General features: G+C 37.0%; 1 long non-coding RNA gene across 2 annotated transcripts in view; it reads left to right on the forward strand.

Moving 5' to 3' along the window:
- The first annotated feature begins 957 nt into the window (after positions 1 to 957).
- LOC143675937 (uncharacterized) overlaps positions 958 to 21709 on the forward strand; it is a 60927-nt gene continuing 40175 nt past the window's right edge. For both annotated transcript variants that reach the window (XR_013171700.1, XR_013171701.1), the window contains exon 1: positions 958 to 1636. This is a non-coding gene — a long non-coding RNA (uncharacterized LOC143675937). The remainder of the gene's footprint in view (positions 1637 to 21709) is intronic.

A 21709-nucleotide genomic window follows, 5' to 3' on the forward strand; every position in this document is an offset into this window, starting at 1 on the left:
CAGTTGTTATCTCCTTTTTCTTTACAGAGCAAAGTAAGAAAGCAATTTACCTAACGATTCTTAGAGAATAGAGGGTTTGATGGTTTGATGGTGTTTTGAGCAAAACTTTATCAAAATTTGCTTGTGATTTGATCTTTGTTTGCTTGTTGCATGTTCAGAAATAAGCCAGTTTACAAAGGGGGAAACAAAGCATGCATGATTGTATAGGAATCTTAATTTGGGACTTAAAATATAATCTAATTATTATTTTAAAAAAACTTCTATTGATCATTAAGTGAGCCAAAGGCAATTTTATTTTGGAAAGCCATTAACTAACATGATTTTAAATGATAAAATCAATTTGGAAACTGTTCATTCAGTTAAAAATCTGAGACTGCCATATTATTGCAATTGTATAATTCCATTCATATCCTGCCCTAAATCACGCTGTGCTCTTCACTTGGGCAGTTCTAATCCCATCTGCCAATGCACAGATGGGCTGGTCTGTGTACACGGACTTTTCTTTATATGTTGTATGTAATAGACACAGTGATGGGCCTGGTGCTTCCGTTAGGGGCCTAGTGTGCAGCACAGCACTTCCTCTCTGCGTCTTTGGGCAGCAGGTCAGCCACTGACATTATGTAATCATGGTTTCTATTTCTGTCACTCCACTTCAAATCATTTCTCTAGCCCAGGCTGGTTTTCTCCTTCCACTAATAACTGGGTTTGAGCTTTCCCTTAAGATCATATTTCATCAGCTGCTGGCGCATCTCTTCTGCTGCTAATGCCACACTGATCTCCTCTGGCAAGTTTCCAGACCTTCTTTGAGCACCTTAGGGGTTTCATCCTAGCCAGGCTTTTCTCTCTATCCCTGACCCTTCCATATGCCCCTTTCCCCCTACAAGCTCCTGCATCAAGCCCCTGGCTAGATTTAATTTCTTATGCATGTCTGTTCAAGCAGAGACAAAAACAAAAATAGTATTTGCCGGGAAACAGCTTCATTTCCCATGACTCAAACTATACACAGAAATCACCATCAGGAAGCATCTTCCAGGGTTAAGCTGAATCCCTGGAGTGGATATGGAGAAAACAGTTAGACAGATGTAGGGAAAGGAAAAAAAGTCATGTGAAAGCAGGTTCAGGATCTTCTGGGTATTATGTTAAATAAACACTGTGGGGTTATTCAGTATTTATGGAAGGATACGGCCCAACCTTAAAGATGATAGGGTATCAATGAAATTTAATTATTCCCCCAGGTCTCTAGTGCGTGGGAAAGTGTTCACATGACAACTGGTGTGGCTTGTTTTCTTATGGTAGTCCCAGTGAAGGCACTAGCAGAAATGAATTGTGGATGTCAGTGAACACGATTTATGGATGTCAGCTCACACAGCTCTCACCTGGTCAGAGGTAAACCGTGTCTATTTCATGTGCTTAGTCAACCAGTACTACAGAGAACTGACCAGAAGTCCAAGTGCCATGGGTCACTAATGCTGGCTCAGAACCCTGAAGTGTTCCAGAGTTACTCAGGAAACAGGATAGAGGGCTTCTGAAAGGGAGAGGTCCACAATCTGGATTCTCCCTTGTGAAAAGGCAGTGTCACGTGAAGGGGACTGTAATGCTGGCGAAGGTGGGCAGGTTTCTGCTCCTAACTAACAGGGTAGGTATATTAAAGAGCATCTGCTGATTCTCAGAAACCCTAGCATCCCCTCTCAGCCAGACTGTGGCTGTGAAAGGGTTGCAGCTTTCACGCACACGCTTGAGTTTGAGGTCCTTCTTACTTGTCTCTAGTTAGGGGTCCACTACAGGACTGACTGCTGTCCTGCAATATGATCAGAGCCTGTTTGAGTCTGATCTTTAATAAACACAGGTGGGCTTATTCAACAAAGTATTCCCCATCCCTCATTGAACTTCTTCCCCTTATAGAGCCTTGTGTTACTTGAGTGGATTCACAATGAATATAATGTTTTCTGGGCATCTCTCAAAACTTGTAGTAATGTAATTTGATGGACTTTTATTAAGGTCTCTATTTGTCTCTTTCCGAAGCGAAAGTATTCCATTTACCTCTATAAATAGATCAAGAAATAGATCTCTTCTAGGAATAATGGCATTTCTGGAAAATTAATACATTTCTTTGAAACTTCAAATTCATGAAACGAGGAAATCAAGATTCATATGCTAGACCAGTGGTTTCATCTTTCTTGGTCACATTTTCCTTGATAGAAAATGGGCGTAGGAGATGGCTGTGTGAGTGCTGGACAACCCAGATGGACTCTTCTCACTGTCTTCCCCATCCTCCAATTGCATTTATGCAAGCCTGTTCACTAGAAGGCACTGCTATACCTCTAGTGATGGAAGACACTGGAAATAATTCTCAATTCTTGGTTTTCCTATCCCCAGACCTCACATCAATTCAAAGTTAACCACAACATCCTATTGATTCATGTGGTAGCTTGAATTATGTATCACGGAAAAATAAGAAAAGCAAAAACAAAAACATATCCTTAATCTTAATCCCATTCCTGTAGGTGTGAACCCGTTGTAAATAAAACCTTTTAAGATGTTCTCAGCTAAGGTGTGGCTAACCGAATTGGGATGGGTCTTAGTCCTATTAGTGTATAAAGAGAAAACCACAAGAAGGAGCTGGAAGCAGGACGCCAGCAGTCAGTGGAACCAGAAGAAAAAGGAGAGGTATTGCCATGTAATCTGATGCAGAAATAAAAGCCATGGAATCTCAAGGATTGACAGCAGCCAGCATGGGAATCTTAAAGACTTTGAGGAGAAATTCTCACCTTGTTGACAACTCAATTTTGGACTTCTTCAAGCCAGTGAGTTTCCATTGCTTAAGCTAACCCTTTGTGTGGCATTTGTCTTAGCAACTTGGAAACTAAGACCATCCACTACCTATGTACTTCTTGTGAGATTCCCCCTCCTTACCATCCCCAGTACTGTTGTCTTGATGAATCAGTCCCTTATTTCTCTTGGTTTGTACCCTCTATCTGGTCTTACTCCTTCTATTCTCCCTACCTGAGCACTCAATATCCCACCACTGCAAATCCACATCACATAAGAAAGTCATGACTTAATTCTTAATTACAAATCCAATTCTTGTATTCCTCTACTTAAAATACTCCAGAATCCTCTACAGCTAGAAAATAAAGTCCAAGCATCTCCTCAGTTCCCATTCTCTCTGTATCCCTAGAATCTAGCTAAGTGGACTTTTGAGAGGAGATGGTCTTTTGATTTTTAAAAGCATTGATGAACTATTAGGCACATTTTTTGAAAATGAACTTTGCATTTAAAATTTTAATTTTGGAATAACTGTAGATTCACTTGCAATTTTAAGAAATATAACAGAGACACCCCATGTACCCTTTTCTCCAGCTTTCCCCAATGATGACATTTTATAGAACTCTAGTACAATATCACAGCCAAGATACTGGCGTTGATAGTCGAGATATGGAACAGTTCCATCACCACAGGGTCCCGCTTGTTGTCCTTTAATAGCTATACCTCCCTCATCCCTTGCCTTTCTTAACCCTTCTCCCTGACCCCTTGCAACCAACAGTCTATTCTACATCACTATAATTTTGCCACTTCAGGAATGTAATATAAATGAAATCATTCAGTATGCAATATTTTGTGATTTCCTTTTTTTTCAATAAGCATAATTCCCAAGAGATTCATCCAAGTCGCTGGTTGTATCAATATATTCTTTAACCATTCATCTGTCAAAGGATGACTAGGTTGTTTCCATATTTTGGCTATTACAAATTTACCTGCTATGAGCATACATGGATAGATTTTTGTGTAAATATGAACTTTCAGTCCTCTAGGATAATTGCCTAAGAGTGCAATTTCTGGGTCTATGGTAGCTGCATGTTTAGTTTTATAAGAAATGACTAAATTGTTTTGCTTAATAGCTGTACCATTTTACATTGCCACCCACAGTTTCTGAGTGATCCAGTGCCCCACATCCTCATCAGTATTTGATGCTTGTTACTTTTTGTGCTAGCCATTCTGATAAGTATGTAATGATATCTCATTCTGGTTTTAATCTACATTTCCCTAACAGCAAACAATATTGAATATATTTTAATGTGCTTATTTCCCAACTGTTTATCCTTTTCAGTAAGATGTCTGTTCATATCTTTTCCCCATATTCTAATTGGAATATTTGTTTTGTTACTGTTCAGTTTTGAGATTTTGTTTTATGTTCTAGACCCTAGTCCTTTGTTGGATATGTGGTTTGAAAATATTTTCTCCCAGCCTGTAGATTGTCACTATGTTCTCTTAAAAAAGTCTTGTGAAGAGCAAAAGTTTTAATATTTCATGTGGTCTAATTTATCAGTTTTTCCTCTTATGGATGATGCTTTTGATGTCAAATCTAAGAACTCAGCCGAGCCCTAGATGCTGAAGATATTCTCTTACATTTTCTTCTCTTTACTGAAAGTTTTATAGTTTAACATTTAAGTCTGTGATCCATTTGAGTTAATATTTTTATAAGGTATGAGATTTAGGTCATGGTTCTTTTTTCTTCTCTTTCTTCTTTCTTTCATTCTTTTTTTTTCCCCTAAGGATGTTCAATTTCTCTAGCACCATTTGTGGAAAAAGTTTAGCAAGCTCTTTTAAATGGTAGTGTCTCCATTTGGTCCTCTCCCTTGGTGTCCCTTCTGTTGACTCTTCCCTTTCTGGCTTTTATGATGCCTTGAAGCTTCCTCTTTCACCAAGGCCTCCAAATGAAGCTTAACTGTTGCCTCCTAACTGAGGATCAAAGTCTTTGGTGCCTCCTGATTGCCCAGGATCTGTTTAAGAAGAAAATGGTTCAATACATTTATAGGGACAGGGTATAGGACTTCAAGGAAAAAACCTCAGGAATTTCATATAGAACTACCCTCTATACCTATAGTTCTTATTTTTTTTAGACACTTCTGTGGGATCCCTCTTGATCCCAAAGAGCTGACACCTTTGCTTTGATTTGACAATTCATTTATGACAACAGAGTTTTTGTTCTAAAATCTCTGGCTTTCCCTGTACTTGACTATCCAATTTTACAGCATATCAGACTGTGTTCTGGCTCCATGTTTACTATTTAATTTTCTTGCTTCCATATTGTACAAAGGTATCAAGCTCAGATTTCTGGCTAGCTAGTTAGTTAGTTAGTTTATCTGCTAATAAAAGAGACTATAGTGAACCTTCAGGACCTCTCTGTTGCCTTCTCCATTCCCTACTGTGTCATATGTGTCACTCTAAGAATATGAACCACCCTGATTCAGAGTTCCCTAAACGTTTGTGTGTTTGAGGCCGCATTTCCACTTAAGATTGTCAGGGACCATTCCATCATTAACAAATTTCTGAGGGAAAGCTGTTTGGCTAAAAGAGTATATGGAGTCGTGTCTATTCTGACAATCTTCTGGAAATTCTTGGTCTGGCCACAGCGCAATTTACTCCTTTGGCTGTAAAAGTATGGCATCTGAGGTAGATTCTGAATCAAGTCTATGATCTCTTATGACTTTATTCAGATAAGCCCTGAACATTGTGGAGTGTAGGCTGAGAATGTTCTTCATCATGGGTCCATTTTAATGGGTCCTGCTATTTCTGTCCCTGTCCATTCTTATTCCATGTTGCTGTCATCAATGAATTTGATCATACTTCTGCCTGAGGCACTTTAAGCATATTGGACATTTTTTAATACTAAAAAGCTGGTAAATGAAAAGTTTAAAAATAGGATGGTGCTGATTTTGATAATGGAGCTGGCATGCATAAGTGGTGAGAAAAATGGTCTCCGGAGGAATTTTTTACAACCATCTATGACTTTAAACACTATAGTCATTAAATGGTATCTTTTTATTTTTTTCAAAAATTATAAACATTTTTTAGCACAAATAAGTGAGAAAGAGTGCCAATAAATGGATGCAGCAAAAAGTACAATACGAGGTAGTCCCCAACCCTGACTTTTCAACCCATTGAAGCTCTTACTGTTCTTCAGTACTCACATCTCCTAGGAAATCTCCCTGATCTCTACTACTTATTTATTTCCCATCTTTGAGTTCTTCATAAATTAGCATTCATAAAAATTTTCTGGCACATTTAAAGACTTCTCTGGAACCTTTCTTATACAATGTATATGTAGCATGAGTTAAATCTTGTATTGTCGTATAGCATGTTGTCATCCCACCCCTACCTCTTCATCTCCACCCCAATTATACGTTCTTCATAAGTAAGGGCCATTTTAGGTCCTCCAGAATTGACAGCATAAATTTGAGGCACAATATTTCATCTGCCTTGACTATCTGGTCAAACTTTTAGTTTATTTGTTTTCTAAATGGGCATTGCTGGAAGATAAACAGCTTTGGTGAATGTAGTCTGAAAGTTTTCTGTGAATCAGAAGTCCAGGTTCTGTGCACATCCTTTATAAAGCATCACTTTATTACAGTACCCACTTCAAGCTTTCAAAATTGTGTCATCTCTTAAGAGATTTAGCAATGTCTATTTCCTTTAATTGCACTTTCTGGCATTTAGTAAGGAATCTCCCACATTGACAATGATTTTATTTTCAATGTTATTTCATTTTATTTTCAATGTTGCAACATAATATAATTTTGTGAAGGCATTAATAACATGCACTTAGGGTAAACATTTAAATTTAAGTCAATGGAGTATAATGTTATCAATGAAAATTATTAACTGATATGCAAATAGATAAAGTCACCTCCAATATACAGCTCAGTTTAACTTATTTAGGCAATAAGAAAAGCATCAGAATTTACTCCTCTGCTTGGTCACATGTTCTTAATCTTAATCCGCACCCCTATGAGTGTGAACTTACCATAAATAAGACCTTTTGAGGATGTTGTTTTGGTTGGATATGGTGAACTGAACAAGCTTGGATCTGGATTACTGAGGGTATTATGAAGTGAAAGCCACAGAATGAAGCTAGAAGCAGGAAGTCATCAGAAAACCAGAAGAGCGAAGAAAGGAGAGGTCGGTACCATGAGATGGAAAAGCCAAGGAGCCCCAAGGATCACCAATAGCCAGCCCCGGTCTGCAGGAGAAAGCAAATCTGGACTCTGAAACTGTGAGCCAATAAAGGTTTGTTGTTTACACCAGCCCATTGTGTGGCATTTGTGATGGAAATTTGTCTCAGGAAAACAGAGACAGTCACTGACAAGTTTCTCTCAACACAAATGATAAAATGCATCGTGGTTGACAAATTGCTAAAATTTGAAAATGAAACATGAGTCTTAAGGTCAAGAATCACAGATGAATTCTGTAGAAAATAAAGTAGAGGAAATTCATTGGAAGTTGTTCTTGCAAAGTCATCTTAGTGTTATTTACTTGGTGATGGAAAACACACAAGTAAAATATTTCAATAGTTGTGCATAAAAATTGCTCTGTGCTCACTGATGTTTTTTCTGCCACTTCTAACTTTTGCCATGTTTTGAGAAAAAGTGTATGAAACAATGTTGTGTAGTGGGACAATCACTGGTTATGTAGACTGGAGTTAAAACAAAACAAAGAACAAAACATGGATTCGTATGGGACTTTTTCTTCTTACCAGCTCTGAGTATATATTCTGCCTTTCTGGTTTTCTGCGTCCTCAAGTGTAAAATGAGGACTTAAAAAAACAAGCAAACCTACCTTGAAGGAGTGTTGTGAGATATAAGAAAGATCTGGTACAGGACAGAGCTCAAAATATAAGATATGCTCAATAAATGGTAGTTCCTTCTAATTGTTATTTTAGTAATAATCTTTTCTTTTTGGTCTTTTGAATCTGATTTCTTAGAAGAATCCTAATTTGGCTTGTGGTTATGACAACATAGCTGATCATGTCCAAGTTAAATAAAGCACTTTTTTGAATACTCCTTTTAATTATCCAGGTGATGTCATTAAGTCCTGAATGACCATTGGTCCATGTAAATAAAGACTTACCTACTATCCTTATGGGAAGAAGTACTTATTCATTTATTACATTGATTTGCTCTCCAACAACCTACACAGTACTCTATAAAAGTAAAACTAGTTACCAGTCTCAGAAGGAGGCCAAGAGAGGGTTTCTAGATGGTCTAGCATTGCGTCTCCCTCCCTGTGCCTCCCAAGTCAGTAGACATTGGTTTTCCTATGGAGGTCATGGAATATTACTGTGGAGGTCACAAAATACAGGACTGAAATTAACAGAGAAGCCAAAGTCAATATAGGACCAAAGCTATCTGTGCACATTTCTTTCTTCCCTTCTGTTATATTGAAGGAGTTTTACTATTCCTGTCTAAAGCCAGTCCCACTACCTTTGTTTTGATTCTTTATTATAATGTCCATCTCTTTACTTACAGTATCCATCTGGTTTTGCATATTATCTACTATTTACATTAACACCTTTCATGTATTGATCATTTTAATTTTAAATTCCTTATCTGATCGTTCCAACATTTGTTTCATATCTGGGTCTAGTTCTGATGATTGCTTTGCCTCTTCGGATAGTGTTTCTTATGCTTTTTGGCATGGCTTTTAATTTTTTTATTGAGAACCAGAGTTGGATAGGGTAATGTATACTGAAGTATGTATCCCTTTTATTTTTATTTTTAATTATTATTTTTTTTCTTTTGCATGGTCAGGTTCCAGGAATTGAACCTGGGTCTCTAGCATGGCACGTGAGAACTCTGTCACTGAGCCACCGTTGCACTACCCAGTATAGAGCCCTTTACTCTGAGGTTTTATGCTAATTTAGCAAGGAGTTGGTCTGTACTTAATGTTTCTTGAAGTTGTAGACACGCTAGATGTCAAATTCTTCCAGTAGGATTATTTTTCCTCCCCTCTTGGTTTCCTCCCCTCTTTTCACTATGTAGTCTTCCAAAGAAAGAGTCTATGACTTGGTGCTTTTTCACCTGTAACCCACTGTTATTTTTACTGGAAACTTTGTAACATACAAGATATGAGGGAAGATGTGCTGGTTTGAAAGGATGTGTGGACCCTAGAAAAGCCATGTTTTAATCAAAATCCCATTTTGTAAAGGCAGAATAATCCCTATTCAATACTGTATGTTTGAAACTGTAATCAGATCATCTCCTTGGACAAGAGTGGTTGTTAAGCTGGATTAGGTGACGACATGTCTCCACCCATTGGTGTGGGTCTTGATAATTTTCTGGAGTCCTACAAAAGAGGAAACATTTTGGAGATTAAGAGATTCAGAGAGAGCAGAGAGTGCTGCAGCAGCACGAAGCAGAGAGTCCATGAGCCAGTGACCTTTGGAGATGAAGAAGGAAAATATCTCCCGGGGTGCTTCATGAAACTGGAAGCCAGGAGAGAAAGCTAGCAGATGAAGGCCATGTTCGCCATGTGGCCTTCCAGCTGAGAGAGAAACCCTGACTGTGTTCACCATGTGCCTTCTCAGTTGAGAGAGAAACCCTGAACTTCATTGGCCTTCTTAAACCAAGGTATCTTTCCCTATATGGATGCCTTTGATTGGACATTTCTAGACTTGTTTTAATTGGGACATTTTCTCAGCCTTAGAACTGTAAACTAGCAACTTATTAAATTCCCCTTTTTAAAAGCAGTTCTATTTCTGGTATATTGCATTCTGGCAGCTAGCAAACTAGAACAGAAAGAGTGCGCCATTTGAAACTCTTGTATACCTAGAAAAGCCATGTTCTTTAATCCTGATTTAAAATTTCACAGTGGGATCTTTTGTTATTAAGCTGTTTCCATGAAAATGTGTTCCACCCAATTGTGGTGGGTCCTTTTGATTAGGTGGTTTCCATGGAGGATGTATCCATTCAAAGTCTTAATCCATTTACTGGAGTCCTTTAAGAGCAAGCCATTTTGGGAAAAGTTTCAGAGCTGACATAGAGACCTCTGGAGATGCAGAAAGAAAATGTCCCCTAGGGAAGCTGTTTGAAACAAGAAACTAAAGGATCAGCAAACACCAGCCACATGCCTTCCCAGCTGACAAGGTGTTCCAGATGCCATCAGCCTTTCTTGAATCAAGGTATCTTTCTTTGGATGCATTAGTTTGGATATTTTTATGGCCTTAGAAATTTAGTAAATTCCCTTCATAAAAATGAACCCATTTCTGGTATATTGCATTCCAACAGCATTAGCAAACTAAAACAATTTTCTAATTTCTAATTTCCTAATTGAAGTTAAGCCTTTTAGTAGGTGTGTCTCTTAGGAGTGTGGACTATCCTTCTATGAGACACTATTGGAAGTTTCTATCCTTCCTCCAAAGGTAGAGTTTTTTCAAACTCCCTGTCCTCTATTCATTTTCTGGCTGTAACATTCCAAGTCTATTTCCTTAAGTCTTTTTCACCTGTTGTTGAGACTTTATTTTTTCCCTTAGGTAAGACAGAGGGGATAGAGTGGATAGGAGTGGAAGGGAATCGATGAGTTCCCTACCTCCCGATAGGATACGATTTCAAGATTGCCTTTTGGTGAAACTTTTCACCCTGGACAGTAGGACTTTGTTAGGGAGAAAGGTCTGGCAGGCACATATTATGGGTGCCCATAATATGTTATAGATAGGTTAAATATGAGAACATAAAGAGTTTGTTAGGAAGGTCAAAGTACATAGGAATTTGTAGGTTTAGAGAAAGCTTTTAGCTTTCATTACAAATGATGTGGAGATGCCACCCATTGGAGGGTTTTAAGCAAACCAGTGGCACGATCAAACTTGGGATTTTTTTAATATACTTTATTTTTTAAAGCATCTTTGGATTTATAGAAAAGTTGTATAGAAAATCCAGAGAGTTGCTCTTTTAACTTAGCTTTTTAAATTTTATTCTGGCTACTATGTGGATAACAGGCTATAAGACTATAACAAAACAATGAAAGAAATAGAAAGGCCTGCTAAGAATTCATAACAATTTAGATGAAAGCTGAAAATGTCTTGAAGGAAGTTGGTAGCAGAGAACATGATGCCAAGCAGTCAGATTCTGTATATATTTTTAAGATAAGGCAGATAAAATTCTCAAGTGCCCTTGTGGAATTTGAGTAAAAAATGAGAAGTTATGAATTATTCTATGATTTGGGTACTGAGCAGTAGCATGAATGGACTTAATTTTTAATGAAAGAAGAAGATTGAGTGATGGTATAAAGAGATCTTATTTTGGGATGGCAGTGGGAATAAAAAGATTATTTGTTTTGGAGAAGACAAAGAAAATAGTTACATATACAGTTCTGGAATTTGAGTGAGAGAGCCCACCTGAAGATACAGATGTTTAGATGGCATTTAAAACCATGCGATTGCACAGATCAACTTGGAAATTAGTGTAGAGAATTAAAGAAGTACTAGGTCTGAACTTTGGTGCCCTCCAAAATGTTGTTTTAAGAATATGACTTCAGGGGGGAGGCAGGGCAAGATGGTGGCATATTGAGGTGTGGAATTTAGTTCATCCTCCAGAGCAGCTAGTATATAGCTAGGAATGGTACAGAAAAACTTCTTGGGAACATCAGTGACCAGACACACAGCATACACCAGTCTGGGCCAGGTGGGAGGGCAGAAATCCCACATAAAAGTGTAAGTGTCCCAAGCTGCATAGGCTGGTACCTCTCCCCCGTGGGCATGGTGGACTGGTTCCCTGAGAGGGAAGAAAGAGACTTTATTAGAACCAAGAGCTTAGCTCAACCAAGCTCCAATTGAGAAATTAATTAACTACTGAAAACAGGCCCCCAGCACAGATAAACCTGGAGTAAGCACTAAAGGAACTAAGAGTTTTTGCCCTGGCAGAGAGGGGGCTGGGCTGACAGAGAAAACAAACAAACAAAAACAGAGGTTTTTTGAGTTGGACAGGGCGAGGCCCCCAAAAAGAGGACACATAGCACCTGTAGATACATAGAGCCACATACCGATTAAAGCTCTTGATTGACAAACCCAAGGAGTAGGGGATCGGCTCTGAAAAGGCTTTTTTGCTTTATATTTTTTTAACTTCTTAACAACTCTTTAGATAGAACTGGAAGCACTGTCAGGCTCCAGCACTGCCCCCAGGCAAGGGTGGAATTAAAGCTTGTCTGAGATAAAAAGTAACTAGTCAGGTGCTGCAAAAGTAGTTCAGTGGTAGTATTCTCGCCTGCCATGTGGAGACCTGGGCTTGATTCCTGGCCCATACACTTCCCAAAACAAACAAACAAATGAAACCAACAACAACAAAAAATAACAAAAAAATAATTCAGTAAATGGTGCTGCAATAATGTAATACTCACATGGAAAAAGAATGAAATGTGACCCCATCATACAGCATACAAAAAAAAAGAGTAACTAGTTGGGTGAAAGGTATTAATTCCCTTACAGGTATATCTTCCTCTGAAAAAGGGGTTGGGGCCCAGCTTAAGTGGAATCCCTACTTCAAGGAATTCAGGCCTCAGAATCTGGAAAAGAGAAGCAATCAAAGACATCCAACTACCTCACCTCTGTCTCAACCATGCCCCTGACAGGGAGAGTCTACTGAAATTAAAGGCACTAAATCACTTTGAGTTGGTGGGAAGCTGAAGATAGACAAGTGTCACATGCTTGGCAGGACAGGAAAAGCACAGAATCTAAAGGTTTCATAGGAAAGTCTGACACCTTGCTGGGTATCACCCCCAGGGAAAATTGACAGTGGCTACTCTTTCCTCCTGAGATGTGGGCCTGTCTGGTCTAGGAAAATCTGACTGGGGTCTATAATATTTGAGGGGACCCTCCTCAAAAAACAAACAAACAAAAACAACAACAACAAAACTTCATATATTCAGGGCAACAAAAAAATAGAAAACAAGACTGAAAAATTTGGATCAGTTAAACAGAACCTATGCTAGAGGTCTAGAATAAGTTGAACTGAATGTCAAAGAACAGATAGAGGACAAAACCATCCAGCAAGAAAACCCTAGGTAAAAGAATGAAAACAACCTCCAGAATAAAACTAATTTAGGAAATCAAATGCCTAGACTCCAGCAAAAAATAACAAATGTATACTAGGAAAATCAAAGACATTGCTCCAGTCAATGGAACAGACCAACACTTCAAATGAGATACAAGAGTTAAAACAACTAATTCAGAATGTTCAAATAGACATACAAAATCTCATCAAAAATCAAATCAATGAGTTAAGGGAGGTTATTAAGAAGATATTGGGTGAACAAAAAAAAAGAACTTGGAAGTTTGAAAAAACAAATCACAGAATTTATGGGAGTGAAAGGTACAATAGAAGAGATAAGAAAAGGAAACCTACAATAGTAGATTTGAAAAGGCAGAAGAAAGGATTAGTGAACTAGAGCACTGGACATCTGAAATCTGATACACAAAAGAAAATTTAAGGGAAAGAATGAAAGAAATTTGAGCAGGGTCTCACAGAACTGAATGACAACATGAAGCACATGAATATGCATGTTTTGGGTCTCGCAGAAGGAGAAGAAAAGGGAAAAGGAGGAGAACAACTAATGGCAGAAATAACCGCTGAAAATTTCCCATTCATTATGAAAGATATAAAGTTACAGATCCAAGAAGGGCAGCATAACCCAAACAGAGTAGATCCAAATAGGCATATTCCAAGACATTTACTGATCAGATTGTCAAACATCAAAGACAAAAAGAAAAATTTGAAAGCAGAAAAGAAAAGCAATCCATCAAATACAAGGGAAGCTCAATATGACTAAGTGTGGATTTCTCAACAGAAACCAGGGAGGCAAGAAGGCAAGGTATGTTATATTTAAGATTCTAAAAGAGAAAAATTGCCAACTAAAAATTATATACCTAGCAAAACTGTCCTTCAAAAATGAGGGGGAGATTAAAATATTTTCAGACAAATAATCACTCAGAGTATTTGTGACTAAGAAACTGGCTCTGGGGTTACAGAGGTAATTCAGTAGTAGAATTCTCACCTGCCATGCAGGAGACCTGGGTTTGATTCCCAGTACATGCAGTTCCCAAAAAACAAATGAACAAGAAAACCAAATAAAAAAAAATTCAATAAACGGTATCACTGCAATAATGTGATACTGACCTGGAAAAAGTAATGAAATGTGACCCTGCCATACAGCATACAAAAAAATAGAGAGACTTGCTCTGCAAGAAATACTGCAGGGACCACTACAGGTAGATAGGAAAAGGCAAGAGAGAGAGATCTGGAGAAGAGTGTAGAAATGAAGAGTGCCAGTAAAGGTAAAAAGAGAAAAAAGTAATGATATAAAACTCAAAATAAAAAATGATAAAAGAAAGTACTGCCTTTATAGTAATAACATTAAATGTTAATGGATTAAGCTCACCAATCAAAAGACATAGACTAATAGAATGTATTCAAAAACAGGACCCATCTATATGCTATCTACAGGAGCCTCACCTCAGACCCACAGACAAAAATAAGTTGAAAATGAAAGGTTGGGAATGGACATTTCATGCAAACAACAGTCAGAAATGAGCAGGAGTATCTATACTAATAACTCACAAAATAGACTTCAAATGTAAAACAATTAAAAGAGACAAGGAAGAACACTCGGTATTAATAAAAATAACAATTCAAAAAGAAGACTAGCAATTATAAATGTTTATGCACTGAGCCAGAGTGCTCCAAAATACATCAGGCAAACACTGACAATACTGAAGGAAGAAGTAGAAACCTCTACCTTAATAGTTAGATAATTAAATTCCCCACTCTCTTCAATGGATAGAACATCTAGACAGAAGATTTACAAGGAAACAGAGATTTTGAATAATACAATAAATGAATTAGACTTAACAGACATTTATAGAAAATTATACCCCACAACAGCAGGATACACATGTTCTCAAATGCTCGTGGATCATTCTTAAGGATAGAGCCTATGTTGGGGCTCAAAGCAAGTTCCAATAAATTTTAAAAGATTGAAATAATACAAAACTCTTTCTCAGAGCATAATGGAATGAAGTTGGAAATCAATAATAGGCATAGGGTCAGAAATTTCACAAATATATGGAGACTAAACAACACACTCTTAAACAACCAATGGGTCAAGGAAGAAATTACAAGAGAAATCAGTAAGTATCTCAAGGCAAATGAAAAGAAAACACAACATATCAAAATTTATGGGATGCTGTAAAGAGAGTGTTAAGAGGGAAAATTATTGTCTTAATTGGGTTTATTTAAAAAGGAGAAATAACAAACATAGAGATATTAACTGTTCACTTGGAAGAACTAGAGAAAGAACAGCAAACTAAACCCAAATCAAACAAAAGGAAAGAAATAATGAAGGTGAGAATGGAAATAAATGAATATGAGAATATAAAAACAATAAAAAAAATAAAACCAGAAGTTGGTTTTTTGAGAAAATAAATAAAATTGATGGATGCTTAGCTAGGTTGACAGAGAGAGAGAGAGAGAGAGAGAGAGAGAGGAGGATGCAAATACATAAAGTCAGTAATGGAAGATTAGTCATAACCACTGACCCCAAAGAAATAAAGGAAGTAATGAGAGGATACTATAAGCAACTATATGCTAATAAACTAAGCAATGTAGATGAAATGGACAACTTCCCAGAAATGCACAAACAACTAACATTGACTCAAGAAGAAATAGATGACCTCAACAAAGCAGTCACAAGAGATTGAAGCAATCATCAAGAACCTCCCAAAAAAGAAAAGTCCGGGACCAGATGAATTCATATTTTACCAAGCATTCAAGAAAGAAAGAATACCAAGCCAGCTCAGACTCTTCAAAAAAAAAAGGAAAAGTAGGGAAAGCTACCTAACTAATTCTGTGAAGCCAACATCATCTTAATACCAAAACCAGACAAAGATACTACAAGAAAAGGAAATTACAGACTAATCTCATTAATGAATATAGATGCAAAAATCGTCAACAAACTACTTGCACATTGAAGCCAGCAGCACATTAAAAGAATTATACACTATGACTAGGTGGATGTATTCCAGGTATGCAAGTCTGGTTTGACATTAGTAAATAAATTAATGTAATACAGTATATCAACAAATCAAAGTGGAAAAGCCACATGATCATCTCAATTGATGCAGAAAAGGCATTTCACAAAATTTAACATCCTTTCTTTGTGATAACACTTTAAAGGATAAGAACAGAAGGGAAGTTCCTCAACATGATAAAGGGAATATATGAAAAATCCACAGCTAACATCACCCTCAGTGGGGAAAGACTGAAAGCTTTCCCCCAAGATCAGGAACAAGAAAGGATTCCAGCTGTCCCCATTGTTATTCAACACTGTGCTGGAAGTTCTAGCCAGAGCAATTAGACAAAAAGAAAAAAAAAAGAAAAGAAAGAAGAAATAAAAGCCATCCAAATTGGAAAAGAAGTAAAACTCTCACTGTTTGCAGATGGCATGATTCTATATGTCAAAAATCCCGAAAAATCTACAGCAAACCTTCTAGAGCTAATAAATGAGCACAGCAAAGTGGAAGGGTACAAGATCAACACCCAACAATTGTAGTGTTTCTATTCATTAGTGATGAGCAATCTGAGGAGGAAATCAAGAAAAAAATTCCATTTACAATAGTACCAAAAGAATGAAATATTTAAGAATAAATAAATCCAGTGTTTAGATAAAAATACCTTGAGAAAGAAAAATGAAGTGGGAGGTGTCACACTACCTGACTTTAAAGCATATTACAAAGTTACAGTGGTCAAAACAGCATGGTACTGGCAGAAAGATAGATATACTAACCACTGGAATCAAATTGACTGTTCAGAAATAAACCCTCTCATCTATGGACAATTGATCTTTGATAAGACAGTCAAGCCCACCCACCTGGGACAGAGCATCCTTTTCAATATATGGCATTTGAAAAACTGAATATCCATATACAGAACAATGAAAGAGGATCCATATCTCACACCATATACAAAAATGAACTCAAAATGAATCAAAGATTTAAATGGTAGAGCCAAGACCATAAAACTTTTAGAAGAAAATGTAGGGGAATATCTTATAAACTTATAATAGGATGTGGTTTCCTAGACCTTACACCCAAAGAATGAGCATTGGAAAAGGAAATAGATAAATAAGATGTGCTCAAAATTAAACACTTTTCTGCATCAAAGAAATTTGTAAGGAGAGTAAAAAGTCAGACTATGTAATGGGAGACAATATTTGGAAACCACATATCAGATAAGGGTTTAATATCCACAGGATATGAAGAGATTCCTCATCTCGACAACAAAAGACAAACAACCGAATTAAAAAAAAAATGGGCAAAAGACATTAACAGACACTTCTCAGAAGAGTATATACAAATGACTAAAAAGCACATGAAAAGATACTAAACTTCAGTGACTTAGAGAAATGCAAATCAAAAACACAATTAGATATCATCTGATACCCACTAGAATGGCCATTATAAAGAAAAACCAAACAGAAAACTCTGGGGAGGATGTGGTAAAAGAGGCACATTTAGTCACTGTTAGTGGGAAAGTAAAATGGGGCAACCGTTCTGAAAGGCAGTTTGGCAGTTCCTTACGAAGCTAAGTATGAAATTGCCACATGATCCAGCAATCCCAGTACCAGGTATATTCAGAGGAACTGAAGGCAAGGGCACAAATGGACGTTAGCACACTGATGTTTATAGCGCCATTATTTGTGATTGCCAAGAGATGGAAACAGCCCACATGGCCATCAACGGACAAGTGCCTCAACAAGCTGTGGTACATGCATATAATGGAATATTATGCAGTTGTTAGAATAAAGTCATGAAGCAGAAATCAAAGGACAAACACTGTATGGTCTCACTAATATGGACTAACATTAATGCATTTGAGAGTTGAAGTTTAGAACACAGGTTACTTTCTAGTTTATGGTGTATTGGAGTAGCTGGAGGGAAGTTCCTGAAACTATTGAGCAATGTTCCAGTAGCCTTTAGTTTTGAAGATGACCGTATAAAGATGTAACTTTTACAATATGACTGTGGGATTATGAAAACCTTGTGTCTGTTGCTCCTTTTATCCAGGGTATGGACAGATGTGTAAAAAAATATGGATAAAAATACATAAATAATAAGAGGGATAAAGGGATACAATAAATTGGGTAGATTGAAATACTAGTTGTTAATGATAGGGAGAGGTAGAGGGGTATGGGATGAGTGATTTTTTGTTTTTATTTCTTTTTTGGAGTGACGCAAATGTTCTAAAAATAATCATGATGATGAATACACCACTATGTGATGATATTGTGAACCACTGATTGTATACCATGTATGGACTGCACATGTGTGAAAATTTGTCAATAAAAATATTTTTTAAAAAAAGAATATGACTTTTGTAAAGGAAATTATACAAAAAGGGTAAAATATTTTACTAGAAGTAAATTAGAGAGTGTTGTGTCCTGGATACCAAATAAAGAATATCACAAGGGAGAAAAGAAATTCCAAGGTCAAATACTGTACATAGAACAAGTAGCAGGAAGACTGACAAATGGCTATTGAATTTTTCAACATAGAGGACAAGGGTGACCTTGATAAGAGCAGCATTAGGAGAATGGAGTACACAACAGCCTGACTGGGTGGGCTTAAAAGAAAAGCAGTTTTTTCTTATACTAATGGTAAAATGGTTTGCATTGGACTAACCCCTCACTGAGTAATAAACTCTGGATGAAATATAAAGTATGTGATATACAGGGGAACAACAAAACATAAGGAAGACACTGAAAGGGAGTTGCCACAGTATAAAAGGAGAATATACTGGTTAAAATTTGCATTTAATAGCCTTCCTCCTAAGAGAGCTTGTTAGTAGCTATAGCAGAGTTGCAGGAACTCAAGCAGAAAATCACAGTATTATTAGGTTGAGAAACCTGAGAATGGAGTTTAGGAATTCCAGAACACCAAAAAGTGAGGAGAAAGGAAGGAGCCCTAGAGAGGGATCCCAGCATCTGTACATAAATTCTTACGGTATTCTTGACTGAATCCTGAATTGTGAGTGTCTGGAGAAATACAGTAGATCGAGAGGAAAATAATCACTGAAAAGCTGAAAGTCCTAAGCATATATTCCAGCTGCTTTCTATCATATGGGAGGCAGAGTTTGGAGTTTGAATGTAGCCAAGTTAACTGCCAGTGAGAACAAAAATAAATACACTTCATTGATTGATGGGTCCAGATTTCCTATAAGATATCATTCATAGTGTCCAGTGTACTACAAAAATTACTGGACATGAAAGGAAACAGGAAACTATGATTCATGGTCAATAGAAAAAGCAATCTATAGCAATTTATCCATAAATAACCCAAATGTTGGAATTAAAGGACTTTAGAGCCACTATTATCAGTATGTACAATGGCTGAAGGAAATTATGTTCATGAGAAATGAACAAAAGTGATTTCTCAACAGATAAATGGAAACTATAAAGTAAAATAAAATAAATTGTTGAATGAAAAGTAGAACAGCTGAAAATAAAAATTCATTAGTTGTGATTAAGAGTAATTGTTGATTACAAAAGAAAGAGTCAGTGATCTTGAAAAGAGATCGATAGAAATGATCCAGTTTGAATAACAGAGAGAAATTGATTTTTCAAAGATTAACAGAGCCTCATCCATAGGATAATATCAAGCTGTTTAAAACACATGTAATTAGAGTACTAGAAGAAAGAGAAATAAGAACAACAATGAAAAGAACTAAAATTCACCAAATGGTTTGAAAAATATCTACTTCCATATCTAATAACTCATTAAGCCAAGAAAAAGAATAATTACAAAGAAAACCACACCTGAGAATATAGTCAAAAACTAAATCCAAGATAAAATTCAAGAGCAGTGAATTGTGAGAGGAAAACTCCACTTTACTTCCAGAAAATAACATTATGAATCATGGATGACTTATCAGAAACAATGAAGGTCAAAGATGATGAAAAATATCTGGTACAAAAATAATAAAACCTCCAATCTAGAATTCTGTTTTCAGTGAAAAGTTGTCAAAAATGAAGGTAAAATATCAAAGGTATAGGAAACAGATTAGGGACGAATCCATTGGCCAAATGTGGGATACTGTGAACACTCAAATAATTCTGAACAGTATTGATTATAAAACACTGAAAATATTGTGAGAAGACAGCAGGATAGGGTGCTCCAGGATTCAGTCTTTCATTCAGAATGACTATTTAACAAGTAGGGATGGTCTGAAAGAATCATTTTGAAATTTTGGAGGCCAGGAGAACATGGTACAGCATCCAGGGAAGAGTGGGAGGAAGAGGCTGATAAATTACAATAAAGAACAGTATCTTGCCCTGTCCATGCGGTGGCTACCAGCACCCATCCCCACTTTCGCAGCAAGACACAATGAGGTCCAGGCCCTGGATAGTGTGCTAGTGAGAGATACAAATGTAAAAATCCTCTTCTCCAAGACCAAGGGTGGGCAGGACCATTGATCGTGGCTTTTGGTTAACGATTTCAGATCACTGGGGCCAAGTTCTGAGGCAACCTTTGTTTTAACCTACCATTCACAAAGGCCATGGCAAAGGAGGCTTAAAGATGCAATGATTCTTCAGGGCGGCAAGGGACAGTTGATTGGAGAGGCTGCATTTGCTAGGCAGACCACAAAGTCTCAGATTTTCGGAGCCATTGAGGAACCTTTTGGTACCCTTCCTGATCCCCTCACTGGGGCATTTTTGGAAGCAGTCTTGCCACCTTTGTGGTCACAGGCTATGTTTCAGCTAGGAAATAGTGACTTGGAAAACTCCTGTCATGTGTCCCTGTTCCTAGAATTTGTTCTCTGTCACCACTGTTATTCAACAGTGTACTAGAAGTTCTTGTCAAAGCAATTTGGCAAGAAAAAGAAATAAAATACATCTTAATTGGAAAAGAATAAGTAAAACTTTCTCTATTTGCAGATGACATGATCTTATATACAGAAAATCCTGGGAAACCCACAGTAAAGCTCCTAGAGCTAATAAATGAATGCAGCAAAATAGCAGGATACAAGTTTAACACCCCAAAATTAGTAATATTTCTATACACAAGCAATGGACAATCAGAAAATGAAATTTTAAAAATTCTATTCACAATAGCAACTAAAATAATTATCTACAAATAAATATAACCAATGATGTAAAGGACTTGTACATAGAAAACCATGAAACATTGTTAAAAGAAATCAAAGAAGACCTAAATAAATGGAAGGACCTTCCGTGTTCATGGGCTGGAAAACTAAATATCTTTAAGACGTCAATTTTATCCAAATAAATTTATAGATTCAATGCAATCCCAGTCAAAATTCCAATGAAGTTCTTTGCAGAAATGGAAAAGCCAATCGTCAATTTATATGGAAGGGTAAGAGGCCCTGAATAGCCAAAGCCATCTTGTAAAAGAAAAATGAAGTTTAAGGACTCACACATCCTGATTTTAAAGCATATTACAAAGCCACAGTAATCTAAACAGCAAGGTTGACATCTTAAAGATATTTAGTTTTCCAACTCATGAACATGTAATGTCCTGGCACATAGGCAGGCATATAGATGAAGGAAATCAAATTAAGCACTCAGAAATCATCCCTCAGATTTATAGCCAACTGAATTTTGAGAAAGATGCCAAGACCACTCAATTGAATAGTATAAACTCTTCAAGTAATGGTGCTGGGAAAACAGGATCACCATTTTTAGAAAAAGAAGAGGACCCCTCCCTCAAACCATATACAAAAATCAGCTCAAAGTGGATCAGAGATCTAAATATGAAACAGAAGTATCAAACTCCCTGGAGAAAATGTATGAAGCATCTGCAGAGCATTGTGTCAGGCAATAGTTTCTTAGTCTTCACACCCAAAACACAAGCAGCAAACGAAAAAATAGA

The sequence above is a fragment of the Tamandua tetradactyla genome, chromosome 3 (assembly GCF_023851605.1).
Source record: "Tamandua tetradactyla isolate mTamTet1 chromosome 3, mTamTet1.pri, whole genome shotgun sequence".
NCBI classification, from domain to species: domain Eukaryota; kingdom Metazoa; phylum Chordata; class Mammalia; order Pilosa; family Myrmecophagidae; genus Tamandua; species Tamandua tetradactyla.